At 44.4% G+C, this 17050-nt stretch overlaps 1 long non-coding RNA gene across 1 annotated transcript; it reads right to left on the bottom strand.

Annotated features, from left to right (window-relative positions):
• Window positions 1-12550: 12550 nt before the first annotated feature.
• On the bottom strand, window positions 12551-16121 carry LOC111833521 (uncharacterized). Its single transcript, XR_002835779.2, has 5 exons — window positions 16037-16121; window positions 15800-15950; window positions 14519-14605; window positions 13718-13839; window positions 12551-12680 (listed from the first exon to the last, which is right to left on the bottom strand). It is a non-coding gene; the product is annotated as an uncharacterized lncRNA (long non-coding RNA).
• Between the last annotated feature and the right edge of the window lie 929 nt (window positions 16122-17050).

Genomic DNA, 17050 nt, shown 5'->3' with positions numbered 1-17050 from the left:
ACACTGCCACTGGGCTCTGGAGCACTGGAAACATGTTCTGTGGAGTGATGAATCACACTTCTCTGTCGGCAGTGATGGATAAGTCTGGGTCTGGCAGATGCCAGAAGAATGTTACCTGCCTGACTGCATTGTGCCAACTGTAAGGTTTGGTGGAGGAGGGATAATGGTATGGGGGTGTTTTTCATGGGCTCAGCTAGGCCCTTTAGTTCCAGTGAAGGGAACTCAATGTTTCAGCATACAAAGACATTTTGGACAATTCTATGCTTCTGAATTTGTGGTAACAGTTTGGGGAAGGAACCCTTTTCTGTTCCAGTATGATTATGGACCTTGCTTTGTGCACTAAGACATGGTTTGGTGTGGAAGAACTTGACTGGCCCGCACAGAGCCTTGACCTCAACCCCACTGAACACCTCTGGGATAAACTAGAACGGAGACTGTGAACCAGGCCTTCAGGTCCAACATCAGTGCCTGACTTCACAAATGCTCTTCTGGATAAATGGGCAAAAATTCCCACAGACAAACTCCAATATCATGTGGAAAGCCTTCCCAGAAGACTAGCAGCTGTTTATAGGTGGAAAGGGGGGACCAACTCCATATTGAAACCAATGGATTTACAATGGGATATCACTAGAATTGGGTAATTCAGGTCCAGAGAATAAAAGTCCAGACTATGATTTAAGCATAGTTGAGCATAAAGAATCTCAGTCACAGAGTACTCAACTGATTGGTTGAAACAAAATCCCAGTCTGGACTTTTACTCTCTGGATCTGAATTACCAACTCGGGATATCACAAAAGTTCCTGTAGGTGTAATGATAATAATAATCTATCCTTTATTGTCCCTCATGGGGAATTTTTTTTTACACCTCCTTCAACTTGGTCTTTGTGGAGCATGCTGTCGGTGAATGTGGAGCATGCTGTAGTGGTGCCCAGGGAGCTGGGGGTTAAGGGCCTTGCTCAAGGACCTGCAGACATGCTGAGCCTGGGTTTGAACTGGCGCCCTTGTGATTACAGACACACAGGCTTAGCCCACTGAGCCACATGTTGCCCCTAATGGCCAGGTATCCCAATACCTTTGTCCATATATTGTAGTCTCGTTGTACAGGAATAATAACATTAGTCTATTCTATTGTAGTGTACTTTGATTGCTATTTCAATAATGCATTCTCCCATCTTTCCTGGTGTCCCGTGCCTTCTACAAGGACCGTCGTACTGCTTTATAGCTCGTTAGCTCGTTAGCACTATTCTTATTGTTGCGAGTCAGGTATTCTTACTCAGTTCGCTTGGTCTGTGGGCCATGGGTATCTCTATTTTATTTTGCTATTCTGTGACTGGCTGTTAAGCCAGTGCTTTAAGTGAGTCTGACAGCCATCCCCCGTCAGTTCATAACCCGACCCCCACCCCACCCCACCCCCCCACCACCCCACCACCCCCCACAGCACCAGTGATGTTTGACCACTCGCTTCACTCCGGAATGATCAGGGAGACTCCAGTCCAAGGCACAGGGGTGACCCGGCTGTTGTAATCTTTGACAGGGTACTTGACTCCTTGCCGCTGCAGTTGAAATACTGACGTCTTGGAGCCAGCGTGGGTCAAGCCATGCTCTCACTGCCTCTGAATTTCAGCTATGTGTCATTTATCAAATACTCAGACAGACAGCTCCTCCAAAACCTCTCATTTGCTGCATGTCAGTTTGTTCAAATGGTGCAAAAAAAGTCCTGTGTAGCTTAGTTCTTTCCCTGTTCCACCACAAATGATTCAGCTCAAGAGCTGTGTGGTAATTAGCACAAGGAGTTGAATCAGGTGTGTTAAATGAGGGGAAACTCAAAAATGTACAGGTTTCTGGCCCCCCAGGACTGGAGTTTGACACCCCTGGATTAGGGTGTCAGAGTGGTAATGACTGACAGCGGGAAGCAGATGTTAAAACTCTGGAGGAAAATATGAAAGGTTTTTTTAGGCTTATTTTTGAGCAAGTAGCATGTAGCTAACAGAAATAATGGTCACAGGAAACAATACATGCCAGCACCCAGGTATTAAGTCAGGCATTGAAGAAACATCAGAGGAGAAGAGAAATTTATGTGAAAGATTGATTTAGGGGAGCAACTTAGCAAAGAGTAAATCCGGGCATTTAGTGGGTTTCACCCGGACTACCTTGTGCTTCAAGATAACAGACTCCGTATTTCCAAGTGCTGGGCTGTAGTGTCATTTATTTGTAAGACCAGTAGGAGGCAGGACAGTGGAGGCCATGTGATCATACGATTACAGCTCAGGGGGTGTTTCTGCTGTGTCCTCCCCTACAGACAGGTATCACAACACGCTTGGTTTAAAACCCAATGAGAAAGATGCTAAGCAACACGTAGGCTACTACCAGCAGACTGAATCTTCATGCACTACATGTCTGCGCAAACATCCTTGCTAATCTTGGAACTGCTGCACTCAGTCGCTCCTCCAACACCAGGAAGACACTGAAATGGTGCTGCTGGGGGGGGGGGAATTTGGTCTGTATGTGAGGTTGGGAATACGGCATGACCCAGACTTGCTTATACGGTGAACCGAGCGTGACTGTGTCCGGAGATCTTACACCTGTGTCGACATATTGCACAAAAAGCCGAAGTAAAATCAGTAAAGTGAAAAATCACCTTTTAAAAAGTGCGTCCGTCCTGGCTACTACTGGGAGCCTGGGGAAGAGGATGGCTTTTTTATGACGGCATGAAACAGGTGAGCCTCTGATACTGCGCTGGCCCTTGTAAGAGGTCGCAAGTTCGAGTCTCATTTTACTGAAAGGTATCGATCAATGACCTTGCTGGAAGGAAGGTGGGGTTTAGCTTTGGTGGGGTTTAGCTGCTCAGACTCTGCTGTGCTCATCTGGGTCACGTTGCTGCTCTGTGAATATTAGTGCACCGGAATTCAGCCTAATCGGACCAAACTGGAGCAGCTAGCACTGTTTAGAAGAGCATTAAAAATATTACCTCACGGCACAACAGTAGCACATATGACTCCAGATGAGAAGGATCTGTGTTTAAATCATGTTGGGGTCAGTAGGTTTATTTCTCAAGAATTTCCCCCCACAAACAATAAAGCTTTTGGGGAAGTATGTAGGATTTGCGTCTGTGATCAGACGGTTATGGATTCAAATCCCAGAGTTGGCAGAATGATTTCATTGTTGGATGCTTGAGCAAGACCCGTCACCCCCAACTGCTCAAGGTGTTATCTGGTCAGGCTCTCAGTCATAGAAATGTCTGTTAAATAAGTTAAAAATTCCAGAATTACTGTGCTAATGCCCGTATAGTGTAACTGACAAAACATTGAGTAGATTTTATTAATTCTACCATACTCAGTAAGGAGAAATGACTCAGAACTCTTTCAAACAGACCTACGTGACATTCAGAATAAATAAATACAGCACAGATAATATGACTAGGAAAAAGGAAAGATGGTTTCTTTGTCTCATCTCTACTGCTGTAAGAAGGTTAACATCAGCTGCGTTCATAATACACTTTAACCAATGTGGAACACAGGCTGAAAAGGGGTGGATAGATCCCTGCATATTCCATCCATCCATCCATCCATCACCTGCTTATGCTGGTCAGGGTTGTTGGTAGGGGCCTGGAGCCTATCCCAGACATCACAGTGCACAAGGCTGGATCATACCCTGGGCCGGATGGATCTTGGTAAAATGCAATCTATACATTTCCATGAATAAAATGCTAATTTGGTGCGGCTGAAGGCACCAGTGTTATTAATCTGACACTTTAAATGTGAACCCAGCAATGGAGTTTGTCTCCTGGGATATTACATCTAAACAGCATTTTTTATTTAACAAGAACTAAGTATGTTTAATAAAGCAACCTGACTCATCAGAAAGTGGCCGCCGCACGTCATCAAAGCTTAAAAGCCATGTTTAAAATGCAAAATATATAAAATGCATATTAAATATGCATGTTGGCTCAGTAGGTAGGGCTGTTCACACACCTGCAGGGCAGAAGGTTTGAATCCAGCTTCTACTGTGTGTGTGTGTGTGTGTGTGTGTCTGTAGTATGCAGGCTCTCTCTCTGTAGTATGGATCTACTCCCGCAGTTAGGCTAATTGGTTTTTAAGATTATTTTAGTAGAAATTGTTCAGTTTGCTGACAATTCCAGAATTATCTGTTTATTTAAATATTAATATATCTTTAGACTCAGATTTTTTTAGAAGCTACTTCTCTAGCATCTGCGTTTTTATCTTTTGAACCTGCTGATTTATGCATTAGTTTAAGTTTTGAGAATGTGATTGGGTACAGGGGGGCAAACGGGCAAAGGGAGGAAGCAGGAGGTCTTAGCATGTTTTAGAAACCCATGTGGGATACTGACAAAATGGCTCAAGGATGAATCTGCCTCCTTCCCTTGCTAATTATTTGTAAGACATCCCATCCACCTTTTGGAGAACCCACAACTTACACATGTCAGAACTGCCCAGAGAGTGGGAATGCCTCTAAGACAAGCGGTTGGAAGATGGATCGATGTTTTTTGTAAACCAATCAGTAAACTAAACACTATTCAACATATCATCTCTGTCCAATGAAAACTGTGTATGTCCACTTTTTTGACTTTGCTCTAGACGGAATATGCCCATTCTCCTGTCTACTGATAGCGTCTGACATCTAATTCACCAATAAAAAGATGTGGTAACACTTTACTTATGGCCATTCGACACATTTATAATAAATAATAATGCATTCATAAAGCATTATAAACATGGGTATCAATATTCATCAAAAGGCATAACACTTCATGATTTATGAAGCTCTCATCTATAATGCCTTATAGATACCTTTATAATGCATTATAATGGTTTGTATAAGCATTAAGAATGATTCTTACTGCATTACAAAAGGTGTGTATGTGTGTGTGTGTGTGTGTATTATATATATATAGTATAACTCTATTGTGGGTTATATAGCCTAATGGGGAACAATAATAGTAGGCTGAACGTCGCATATTGGTAACATCGATAACATTGTGTTGCTGTTGCAATGCATCGTGCAGACATTGGGGATGTCGATTCAGTGTCTGCGACGTTCTGCCAGCGAGCAAAGGACCCCATAGAGATGCTTTGCCCTGGATTTTAAAACATCGCAGAGACATCGTGCTTATGTATGTCTGCTGTCTCAGTAGTTATATTATTTTAGTGTTGCTGCTGTGACGGCGCGGGACAATACAACTGTCAAATTTAGTCTCTCACTGTGCCTAATATCACCCATTCATTGCACCACCGTAAGCTCAGAGATCGTTAGATCATAAACAGAAAATTAGGGGAACAGGCTGCATCTGTCCTTTAATATTTTCACGTAAGATATAGGTAACAAGGAATGAGCCCATTTAAATTTCAGTACTTTTAATTGCATTATTTAATTTAAAAAGATAATTAGTTACATTATTCGTAGTAGTGGAATTATAGTAACATGTTACTTTGTAATGCATTGCTACGAACACTGGAGACAAATGCCTTGAAGTTAACTGATTGAAATTGACATTGTGCTCATGCAAAAGCAAAGGCATCATCGCTGATCAAAATGTCAAATTTACTCTATGATGCTATTCAGCAAGAAACATTCAGGAGAACAAAAGAACCCAGGTGGATTCCGGGTTCTTGACATTAAGAGTTTAAGCCGCCCTTTGGTGACGGAGACAATAACCTCAGGAGCGTCTCCAGTCTTTAGAATTCATTTATATTTCATAATTATTTCTACAGACTGTGTAATTCAATGCCATTGGTACAAATGTGAAATATTAATCTCATTATTTGCTGTAGTGAAGGTTAGTCACAGCACATGGTAATAGGTGTGAAATATTAAAATATTGCTTCCATTCTCATAAGAAGCACCTAATATGTACCGACCGCAGGTCACAACCCATGACAGCGTTAAATATATTACCTCCATCCTCATACGCTACACCAAAAAGCTAGCAGATATGAAGGCTGTTGTGCAGCCCATATTTCACTCATAGTTAGTCAAATTAATAATGAGAGCAAAATCAAAAATCAGGGTGAACAGTGAGTTTTACGAGTTGTGATTCCTGAAGGTATGCTATGCTACGCTAATGCACCAGTCGCCTGAAATGAAAGCATGGTACTAGGCTCCAGATGTAGACCATCTCCGAGCTGAGGGCAGGGCTGGGCACGTGTACTTTTTAGCGATCTCCCTGATGTCTGCCAATCAGGATGCATGGTTTCTGGTCATGTGACCCCCATCCATCCGGGTTGTCAGACTCGGTGTCGGAGTTAAAAGTCGAGCTGTTGTTCTAAGATCGGCCTTATGTTCCCATGATGGGATCAACTTTAGAACTTCAAAAGGTGGTCTGTTAGTTTCAAGCACCACGGAGCCAGAGCAGTGCTGCTGGAAGCCCGTGTGGTGCCCTAAGCGAACTTCACCAACGCCACCCCCCATAAGAGGCAAAGTGAAATCTCCCCAAGAGCATACCCTCTCTCTCCTCTCAACAATTAGTGTCATTCGACCTTCTGTCATCCAAAAGGAGACAGTCCCTGTCTACAGCCTCTGCACTTCATGGCTTATTAACGTCTAGACAAGGGGTCCAGGGACAGCACCAAGGTGCCCTAGTTATTATGTTTTATATACCTGTATTAACACTTTTGCTGTGGGGAGAAGAGCAGAGTCATCGAAACAGTTAAAGGGTCAATAAATACTTGTAAAAATGTTGCTCATGCACCACCCCAGAGATTCAAGAGGACTCTGGTCGAGCTCATTATAAAAATCAATTTCATTGAAAGATGAATTTTTCTCAAGACTGAAAATTGATTAAAAATCAGTTTCTGTCTGTCAGCATTATAAACACGCTCCATTTGTATAACTAGACCCTCATTAAATGAAAAATGTTCCTCCATTATAATGTTTTCGAGGATGAATTGAACAATTTATTTTCAAACAGAAGTCAATAACTTTTCCTCCCTTTGGGTTTAAAGCCATTTCAGATGTCCTCTTTGAACTCTATGCTGTGATTGTATCTTTGTCCCAGGAGGCAAACAGCTTGAACCAGTCCAGTGCAAAAAACATCCTTCAAAAATAACCCAACTTTAACATTGATTTTTTTTTTATTTATTTGTACAAGCTATTTTGAAACTATTTTGAAAAAGAAACTGAAGCAATCCCAAACTTATTAAACAAAGAAAACAAAATGGCCACGTTTGACCAGTCTACAAACCATCATCCTTATTTGTGAAATGCGCAAATGTGGTTTTAAAGCTCCGCTAATTTCACATAGTATGTGGGGTTTAGTTTTAATGCAGGAATCACTGAAGCCAAACCATGTGACAAATCTACCTGATCTCAAGATTCAAAGGCAATTTATGCAATTCAATCCCCAAACTACTAAGTGTAAGGCATTATCGTTTATGGCAATCAAAAGCCATAAGATGTTTTATACTGAGAAAATCACTGTACTTCACGTTTGAAACAAATTAATAAAAAAAAAAACACAGTAAATCACCCTCATGATCAATGGCAACCTCAGGTTGAGCGTGAGGTATTACGTAAATCTCTCAGACGCCCCAGAGTTTTTATAAGGCATGAAAAGCAGGCTGCTAATTTCAGGCATTAACTAACTGCTTTAAAACCACCAAATACCCCCGAGAGAGATACAGAGCACTAAACTGGATGAGCAGGACCACACCCTAAGCCAGCACCAAACGTCTCGGCTAGCTTTGTAAAAGCTGTGCCTGAGGCTGGCAGAGCCTATTTAAGAGCCTTTTGATTGCCAACATGTGTCAGTCGTTAGTCTAACTAGCCCAAACACAGAGCCCCAAACTCAATGCCTGTTTGCAATTTCCACATTGCAAAAAAAAACAATTAAATAAAAATAAATAAATAAATTTTATACACATATATATATATACACACACACACAAACACACATAAATCCAGCCAATTTTTTAAATAACTGCATCAAATAAGACAAACTTCATACATTCTGAAGCTCTGAACATAAATGTATTTTCTCTGAGATATAGATTTCATGATTTCATTGATTGTTATCATGTTTGTGCACATTGAAATTAATTCCGGTTTTCTTATGTGCTTCCTCTTCAGGTTTCTTCATTTGCTGAAAACATCAGACACATTGACACACTTCAACTTCTAACATTACTTACTGGACCATAACCTTCAGACTTAGCCCATCCTCATATTTTCTGCAGTGCTCCGTTTCTGAAATTCTACATTGTTATTGGGAAATCACAAATTACCATAAAATGTTTTGTAAGAAAACAGAACTCTAATCTTTACATCAAAAAATCCATAAATGTTTCATATTCAGATAAACAGTATTGTGTGTTCCACACGTTAAGCCACTTCTCACATTAAAAACTGGCACAGCTTCAAGTAGGTGTTACTATGCAACCCCAACAATATGTTGCACTTCATTCACGCTGATGCCGGTGGTGCTGAAATGATAAATTGCAACTTTGAGCAACTGCCACTCTCTGCGACAGTGATTTCACATGGTAATAATTAGACACTGTTCAAATTAAAATTAGAGGTCATGTTACCTGCAGCTGGCTTCTGCATCCATGTTCCTTTACACCTACTTGAAGAGTCTATTCTTGCAGATGTATGAACCGTTGATAACACTGGTATACAGTGATTCTGAGCAGTTTTATATTAAGTTTATGGTGCTGATTAAGAATATGACTTCTGGTTTTGCCAGATTGGCTCTAGTTTCTGAGATATTTAATAGTTAATTAATTAATCTGCTAGGTATCAGCCCAGTCGCTAATTAAATCCAGATCCCGTTGTAGCCTCTCTGCTGCTAGATTAGTATCTGCTACACCACCCACCTTGGTGTCGTCTGCAAATTTAACCAGTTTACTGTATGTATTGGTGTCAATATCATTAATGTAAATTAGGAACAATAGTGGTCCTAAAATTGAACCCTGTGGTACCCCACTATGAACGCAGGCCCACTGTGACATTATGCCTCTAATAACTACTTGCTGCTTCCTGTCAGGTAACCAGTTTTCGATCCAAGCTGCTACAGTTCCTAAAATCCCTGCAGCAAGATACTTAAACTCCTCCACTTGGGGGAGGACCCCGACCCAGAGAGAACATTCTACTCTTTTCCGGCCTAGGACCATGGTCTCGGATTTGGAGGTGCTGATTCTCATCCCAGCCCCTTCACACTCGGCTGCAAACTGTCCAAGTGAGAGCTGAAGGTCACGGTCTGATGAGACCAACAGAACCACATCATCTGCAAAAAGCAGAGACCCAATCCTGAGGTCACCCAACCGGACACCCTCAACGCCCTGGCTGCGCCTAGAAATTCTGTCCATTAAAATTATGAACAGAATAGGTGACAAAGGGCAGCCCTGATGGAGTCCAACCCTCACTGGAAACGAGTCCGACCTATTGCCGCCCATGCAAACCAGGCTCTGGCACCGGTCATACAGGAACCGAACAGCCCTTAAAAGGAAGCCCGGCACCCCATACTCCCATAGCACCCCCCACAGGACTCCCCGAGGGACACGGTCAAATGCCTTCTCCAAGTTGACAAAACACATGTAGACTGGTTGGGCAAACTCCCATGAACCCTCCAAAACCCTGCGGAGAGTATAGAGCTGGTCCACTGCTCCTCCTGAATCTGAGGTTCGACAATCCGGCGGACCCTCCTCTCCAGAACCCCCGAATAGACCTTACCAGGGAGGCTGAGGAGTGTGATCCCCCTATAGCTAGAGTACACCCTCCGGTCCCCCTTCTTAAAGAGGGGGGCCACCACCCCGGTCTGCCAGTCCAGAGGCACTGCCCCGATGTCCACACGATGCTGCAGATGCGTGTCAACCAGGACAGCCCCACAGCATCCAGACCCTTAAGGAACTCCGGGCGGATCTCATTGACCCCCAGGGCCCGGCCACTGAAGAGCTTTTTAACCTCCTCAGTGACCTCCGCCCCAGAGATAGGGGAGTCCACACCCAAGTCCCCATACTCTGCTTCCATATTGGAAGGCGTGTTGGCGGGATTGAGGAGGTCTTCGAAGTACTCCCCCCACCGACCCAAAACGTCTCGAGTTGAGGTCAGCAGCGCCCCATCCCCACCATAAACAATGTTGATGTTACACCGCTTTCCTGCCCGGATGCGCCGGGTGGTGGACCAGAATCGCCTCGAAGCCGTCTGGAAATCGTTTTCCATGTCCTCGCCAAACTCCTCCCACACCCAAGTTTTTGCCTCAGCGACCACCGAAGCTGCATCCCGCTTGGCCTGCTGGTAGCTGTCAGCTGCCGCTGGAGTCCCACAGGCTAAAAGGGCCTGATAGGGCTCTTTCTTCAGCTTGACGGCATCCCTCACCACTGGTGTCCACCAGCGGGTTCGGCGATTGCCGCCGCGACAAGCACCGACCACCATACGGCCACAGCTCCGGTCAGCCGCCTCCACAATGGAGCCGCGGAACATGGCCCATTCGGACTCGATGTCCCCCGCCTCCCCCAGGACATGGAAGAAGTTCTGCCGGAGGTAGGAGTTGAAACTCCTCCTGACAGTGGATTCCACCAGACGTTCCCAGCAGACCCTCACTATATGCTTGGCCCTGCCAGGCCTGGCTGGCTTCCTCCCCCATCAGTGGAGCCAACCCACCACCAGGTAGTGATCAGTTGACAGCTCCGCCGCTCTCTTCACCCGAGTGTCCAAGACATGAGGCCGCAAGTCCAATGACACAACTACAAAGTCGATCATCGAACTGCAGCCTAGGGTATCCTGGTGCCAAGTGCACATATGGACACCCTTATGCCTGAACATGGTGTTCATTATGGACAATCCATGACGAGCACAGAAGTCCAACAACAAAGTTCCTCCCAATCACGCCACTCCAGACCCTGAGTGTTAAAAAGGCGGTCTGTACCTTTAAATTTGTAGGAGCTGAGACTTTGCTTACCGCTCAGCGGAGCGTGTGCGTCCCACATCACAGGAGGAAGAGGGGCGTTTTTGGGAAACTGCACGGGAGTTCTTTGCATGACTTGTTTAGTTTTGTAGCCAGTTTAAGCCCGTGATAAGTGAAGTTTAGTAAAGTTAGCATTTTCAGTTTATAACTTGCCATTTATTAGCGTGGGATGTGTGTGTCCATGAAAACCGTAAGTTTTTTCTTTCCTTGTGAATAATGCTAAGTTTGTATGTTAGTTTGTACGGTAGAGACACTAATTGTAAGACTGCATTTACTAGTTTATAATTAATGTGCATTCTTGGTTTGATTCCTTTATGTTGGATATATGTATATATCATTTAGGTTTAAATTCGAAGACGAGCCAGATTACTTCGCAGTGTAATTTGTAATTTGTATTTATAATGTTAAGTCTGGCATTGCGTCATTTATGTTTACAGACCACACCCTAATTCCACGTGATAAAGTATCAACAGTTGCAGTTGTGTCAGAGTTCTGACCGGACTCCCCACGGCGATTCGAACGTACCTACTCAGCGCATAAGCACTTCATCACACTGAGATACTTAAACTCCTCTGCCTGGGGCAGCAACTCATCCCCCACCAGGAGCAGGTAATATGCACTTTTCCAGTCAAGAACCATGGTATTGTAGGTGCTGATCCACATCCCGGCTGCCTCACACTCAGGTGCAAACCTCCCCAGTGCTGCAAGTCAACAGGACCACATCATCCACAAAAAGCAAAGACGAGATCCTGAGGCCCCCAAGCCAGACCCCCTCTGCCCTTTGACTACGCCTAGAAATTCTGACCATAAAAGTTATGAAAAGAATCAGTGACAAAGGGCAGCCCTGATGGAGTCCAACACCCACCGGGAATGAGTCTGACTTACTGCTGGCAATATGAACCAAGCTTTCACTCATTTGTACAAGGATCTGATGGCTTGCAACAACAGACCCCATACCCCTGAAGCACCCTCCACAGGACCTCCTAAGGGATACAATTGTATGCCTTTTCCAAGTCCGCAAAACACATGTAGACCGGTTGGGCAAACTCCCATGAACCCTCCAGTATCCACTGTTCCGCGGTCAGGATGGAATCCGCATTGTTCTTCCTGGATCTGAGGTTTGATCAACGGATAGACCCTCCTCTCCAGTACCCCGGCATAGACCTACCCAGGGAGACTGAGGAGTGCAATCCCCCTGAAGTTGGAAGACATCCTCCGGTCCCCTTTCTTAAAGATTGGGACCACCACTCCAGGCTGCCAATCCAAAGGCACTATCCCCAATGTCCATGCAATGTTTCAATATGTCAGCTGAGACAGCCAAACAACACTGAAAGCTGTCAAGAACTCAGGGAGAATGTCATCCACCTCCGGAGTCCTACCACCAAAGAGTTTTTTGACTACTTCAGTGACCTCAGCCTTAGAGATCGGCAAGTCCCCGTCTGAGTCTTCCAGCTGTATTTCTTCCAAGGAAGGTGTTTCAGTGGGATTCAAGAGATCCAGCTGTAAATAACATGAGTAGAGCCCTGCTGCCACACCCCCCCCACCGCCCAAGTTACCTGACGGTTTGCCAGAGCCTTTGCGAGGATGACCAAAACTGACCCCAAGTTTTTGCTTCAGCAACTGCCAAAGCCGCTTTGCTTTTGTCCTGCCGGTACCTGTCAGCTGATCCGGAGTCCCGCAAGGTAACCAAGCTCAGAAGGCCTCCTTCCTCAGCCTGACAGCTCCCTTTACTGCTGGTGTCCACCACTGGGTTCAGGAATTGCTGCCGAGACAGGTACCAACAACCTTACGGCCACAGCTCCACAATACTGGCTCGACAATGGAGTCCTGGAACATGGCTCATTCAGGCTAAATGTCCCCTGACTCCCTCGGGAGAGAGTTAAAGATCCCCTTTGCCAGATGCTCCCAGCATACTCTCACTGTGCATTTGGGTCTACCAGGTCTATTAGGCATCTTCCCCTGCCATCGGATCCAACTCATCACCAGGTGGTGACCAGTTGACAGTTCAGCTCCTCTCTTCACCTGAGTGTCCAAAACATGCGAACTCAGATCCAATGATACAATTACAAAATCGAACACTGAACTGCAGCCTAGTGTGAAGTGCACTTATGAATACCCTTATATTCAACAGTGTTCATTATAGACAAACTGTGGTTAGCACAGAAGTCAAATAACTGAGCACCTTTTGGATTCTGATCGGGCAGGCAAATCCTCCCAATCACACCCTTCCAGGTTTCACTGTTATTACCCACAGTAGCGTTAAAGTCTCCAAGCAGAACAATGGAGTCTCCAGAAGGGGCACCTTCCAGCACCCCCTTCAAAGTCTCCAAGAAGGCCAGATACTCTAGACTGGTTTTCGGCACATACGTGCAGACAACAGTCAGAGACCTTCTCCCAACTTGAAGTCGAAGGAAGGCAACCCTCTCATTCACTGAGTCTCATACGGCTCTCCCCATGGGCAACTCCAGGGTGGAACTGTGTCCGGCCCCTCTCCAGGAGTTTGGTTTCAGAGCCCGAGCCATGCGTTGAGGTGAGCCCGACTATGTGTAGTTGGTATCCCTCTAGCTCCCGCACCACCAGAGAGGTTATGTTCCATGTGCCGAGAGCTAGTTTTGGCTGCCGATGATCAGTCTGTCAAGGCCCCTGCCTTCGACTGTCACCCAATCTACACCTACACTTCACCCGACTCCCATGGCTCCCCCTATAGGTGGTTGGCCCACAGGGGGCGAACCCATGTTACCCCATCGGTCTTTGCCCGGCTGGGTCCCATGGGTGGAGGCATGTCCACCAGGCGCTTACCTTCAAGCTCCGGCCCCAGGCCTGGCTCCAGGGCAAGGCCCCGGTCTCTCCAATCTGGGCGGGGTAATGTACTCCTTGGTTTTATTCTTCAATTAGTGGAATACGTTACACCCTTTTTTATTCTGTGAAATGAAAAGATTGATCTACTGGAGAGACTTAATAATAAAATATAAACATGTTGAGTGTCATATGAATAAAATGTGCCAATTTCATCAAAATCTCCTCCCCCCATTAATTAACAAATAACTAACAAATAGCTTAACAAAACAACTTGTTCATTCTCCATCCTTTGGGGTGGTGGTGTACTTTCGAATTATGTGTTAAGTTTAAACTACAAGCTTTTTGTGTCATATGACGTAATATTGCAAAAACACTGATGATTCTGAGTGAAGTGTACAACCAGCTTCAAGAAGGCCGGCATGAAAACAAACACGTGGATCAAGCCAGAAGGTTTTTCTGATCCAAACTCACTGGAGAAGACCATAGTACTTATATGATATTTTGTAGGCAAACTAGAAAGAGGATGATCGGCATGAAAATGGATGCGCTTAGCACAAAAATGAACAAACCACTGGGAAGCTTGAGGAACAGTACATTCAAGACAGAACACGTTTGGTAGGAACACCGTTTATATGACTGCTGGGAGTGTATATCAACTGGGCAGCAGCTAATATTAAAAATAACTACCTAACTAGACATTAAAATCCAAATTAAAATAAGTCTAATGAAGTTATCTTATGACATAAAAATGTACGCAAATAATTTATTTCTAGCATAAATTCGATCCAAAATGGGACTTACGACTGCAGTTGCATAGTGAGATCCTGGGTGGAACCTTAAAATTACACCCCTGAGGAAGAAATTACCTCATCTGCTTGAAATGCCAAGCTGTAGAAACAAGAACTTTGTAAGCTGACCTGGATAAGAGTAAAAAGCTTTCATTTCTGTAATCACTCACTGACGTACAGTTCAGTTAGTGGCTAAGGGACACTTTGGCTGATGCTGTTCATTAATTCCACCACTAACTGGCTTTGTGAATTCTAATCACATAGAAGTATTTTAGAAATATCCTATTGTTTTTATTCCCTATCGCGTCAAGATGAGCAAATCAACAACCTATAAATACTGCATCTTCAATTAGGTCTGTCATTATCTCACCAGGATCCTCTGCATTATAAATATGATCAGCTGTCACTAAGAACAATAAGCACTGTTAACTGATCAGAGTTTACATGGATCTGCAAAACTCTGCTTAGGCTACTGTGTGTCAAAGAAAATGCATCCATCTTTCATAACCATTTGTGCAGTAGAGGGCTGCAGTGGGCCTGGACCCTACCCCAGGAAGCATGGAGTAGGGGACACCCTGGACAGTCCATAACATACATATACTATTGGCAATTTTGAGACACCAGTTCATAGAACTGCATGTTTTTGGACTGCGGGAGGAAACTGGAGTAGCTGCAGGAAGCCCAGACAAACACTGGAAGAACATGCAAATTCTGCACACTTGGGGGCAGGGGCAGGATTCTATTCCACAGCTAAGGAGGTACAGCGCCACACTCAACAACAAAAGAGAGAAAATAAAAGAAAAATACTATAGTGTTAGAGTTTAAAAACATCAGCTTTGGGAGACTGTTGGCATTATTGCATAAACAAGGTGAAAAATGTATGAATCCAGAAATTTGGAATATGTATCAGTCTTTCCCTCCATATGTTCTGCCTGGTTTGTAACCACATGGGGCACGTTCAGAAACAAGCCTTTTTTGGCTCCTTTTCTTCGAACATCGATTTCAATCAGTCTCAGCAGCAGATGAACTTCCCTTCACAAGTGACAGCACTGAGGACAGCCTGGCCCCTGTGTTACCAGGGGCTCAGGTGTAAGAGGTGACGTTTGCGATCCAGACACCGGCTATGATAGTGCTGAGGGCTGTTGCAGGACAGGTGGCCCCTGCTGAATGTTCAGTGTACTGCACACCAGACCTTCAGGTGAGCTGTTCTCACAGTTACAGCTGGAGTATCCCTGCCACCCAGTAAAAAAAAAACACCACATAAAAAACTTTGCCTCATGCTATTTCGACCAACCTGCTTGCATACATGAGGAGCACATCTGTGCCAGCCTCCAGGCAGTATGTCCACAGACACAGAAGAAAACGCTGGAAACATCTCAACTGGCATCCTGGTCCAGAATGGACCTCTCAGAATCCTGAGTACTCCAGAGAATGTGCCGTCACACCTGCTTCGCAAATCCAATCATGATCACAGACATACTCCAAGAGCATGTGAATACAGTACCACATGTAGGTAGAGGAGCTGATTTACCTGTTTCTGCAAGGAAGATGTCAATCACTTCTACTTACAGGTCCCCCTCCCTGGAATATATCCACCAGGAATGGATGCTCTGACTCACGTCACCTGGAAGTCACACAATAACCCTTGACTAGCCTAATAAATGCACTCAAAGATACAACAGAAACCCAACTTAGCTCACTCTTCCAAATCCAGTCCTTTGACTGTTGATTCTCTAAATAACTTACTGCAGCCTTGAAAACTCATCCTGAACTTTCCTCTACTTATCAACATTTTCTCTATGTCCAGCTACCTAAATCCAGCAACACATCAATAAGCAAGTTTCTCCTGTCAGTAATGAATGCTGTTGTTTTACTTAAGCCCATGGCAAACATTTATAGTACTATATAGTACTTCTCTTTAGGCAAGATATCGGTGTGTCATTAAGCATTATCTGTAAATCCTGATAACCGGGTTGTGGAGAAACTATGACAGCACGCTGTCTCTGAATTACAGCGACTGCAGCAAATTATTAATTATTCTTTTATTAGCTGTGTCACTACTGTTACTTTGTTTGACTGATAACCTCATAAAACATGACATACAGTGCAATTAGTAAATAATATCAGCAGGCAAATGTGAAAAGCAGAGCGTCACCCACGGCCGACGTTGATGGACGACTCCGAAATGTAGCCTTCTGCTACGTTTAAAGTGACGATCCATTTTCAAAGCGACGGTTATGGTTTGAAGGCAAGAACAAAGATGACATGACAGGCCGCGTAATTAGCGATATGTACAATTTTTCAAACAAAAGTCTTTGTTTATTTCAGTCTTGAAGCTCTGCCGCTGAAGTTCAGACTAATTCCATCTGCTTTGAAAGGGTCTTAAGAGAACAAGCCACTGTGATCTGAGCAAGGCGTTTGCGAATTACATGTTAGGGCCAATTTGATGTCTGCGCGGAGGTGAACGGTTAGCCCGACAAGCCACTAGTTGAAAAACAAAAGGCGTGTTGAAGGCAAATGGATTTCTGTAGCATTAGTATTCCCC

The sequence above is a fragment of the Paramormyrops kingsleyae genome, chromosome 12 (genome assembly GCF_048594095.1).
Source record: "Paramormyrops kingsleyae isolate MSU_618 chromosome 12, PKINGS_0.4, whole genome shotgun sequence".
NCBI lineage: Eukaryota > Metazoa > Chordata > Actinopteri > Osteoglossiformes > Mormyridae > Paramormyrops > Paramormyrops kingsleyae.
Note: the sequence above shows the minus strand (reverse complement) of the source record. Positions and strands in the feature narration are given on the sequence as shown.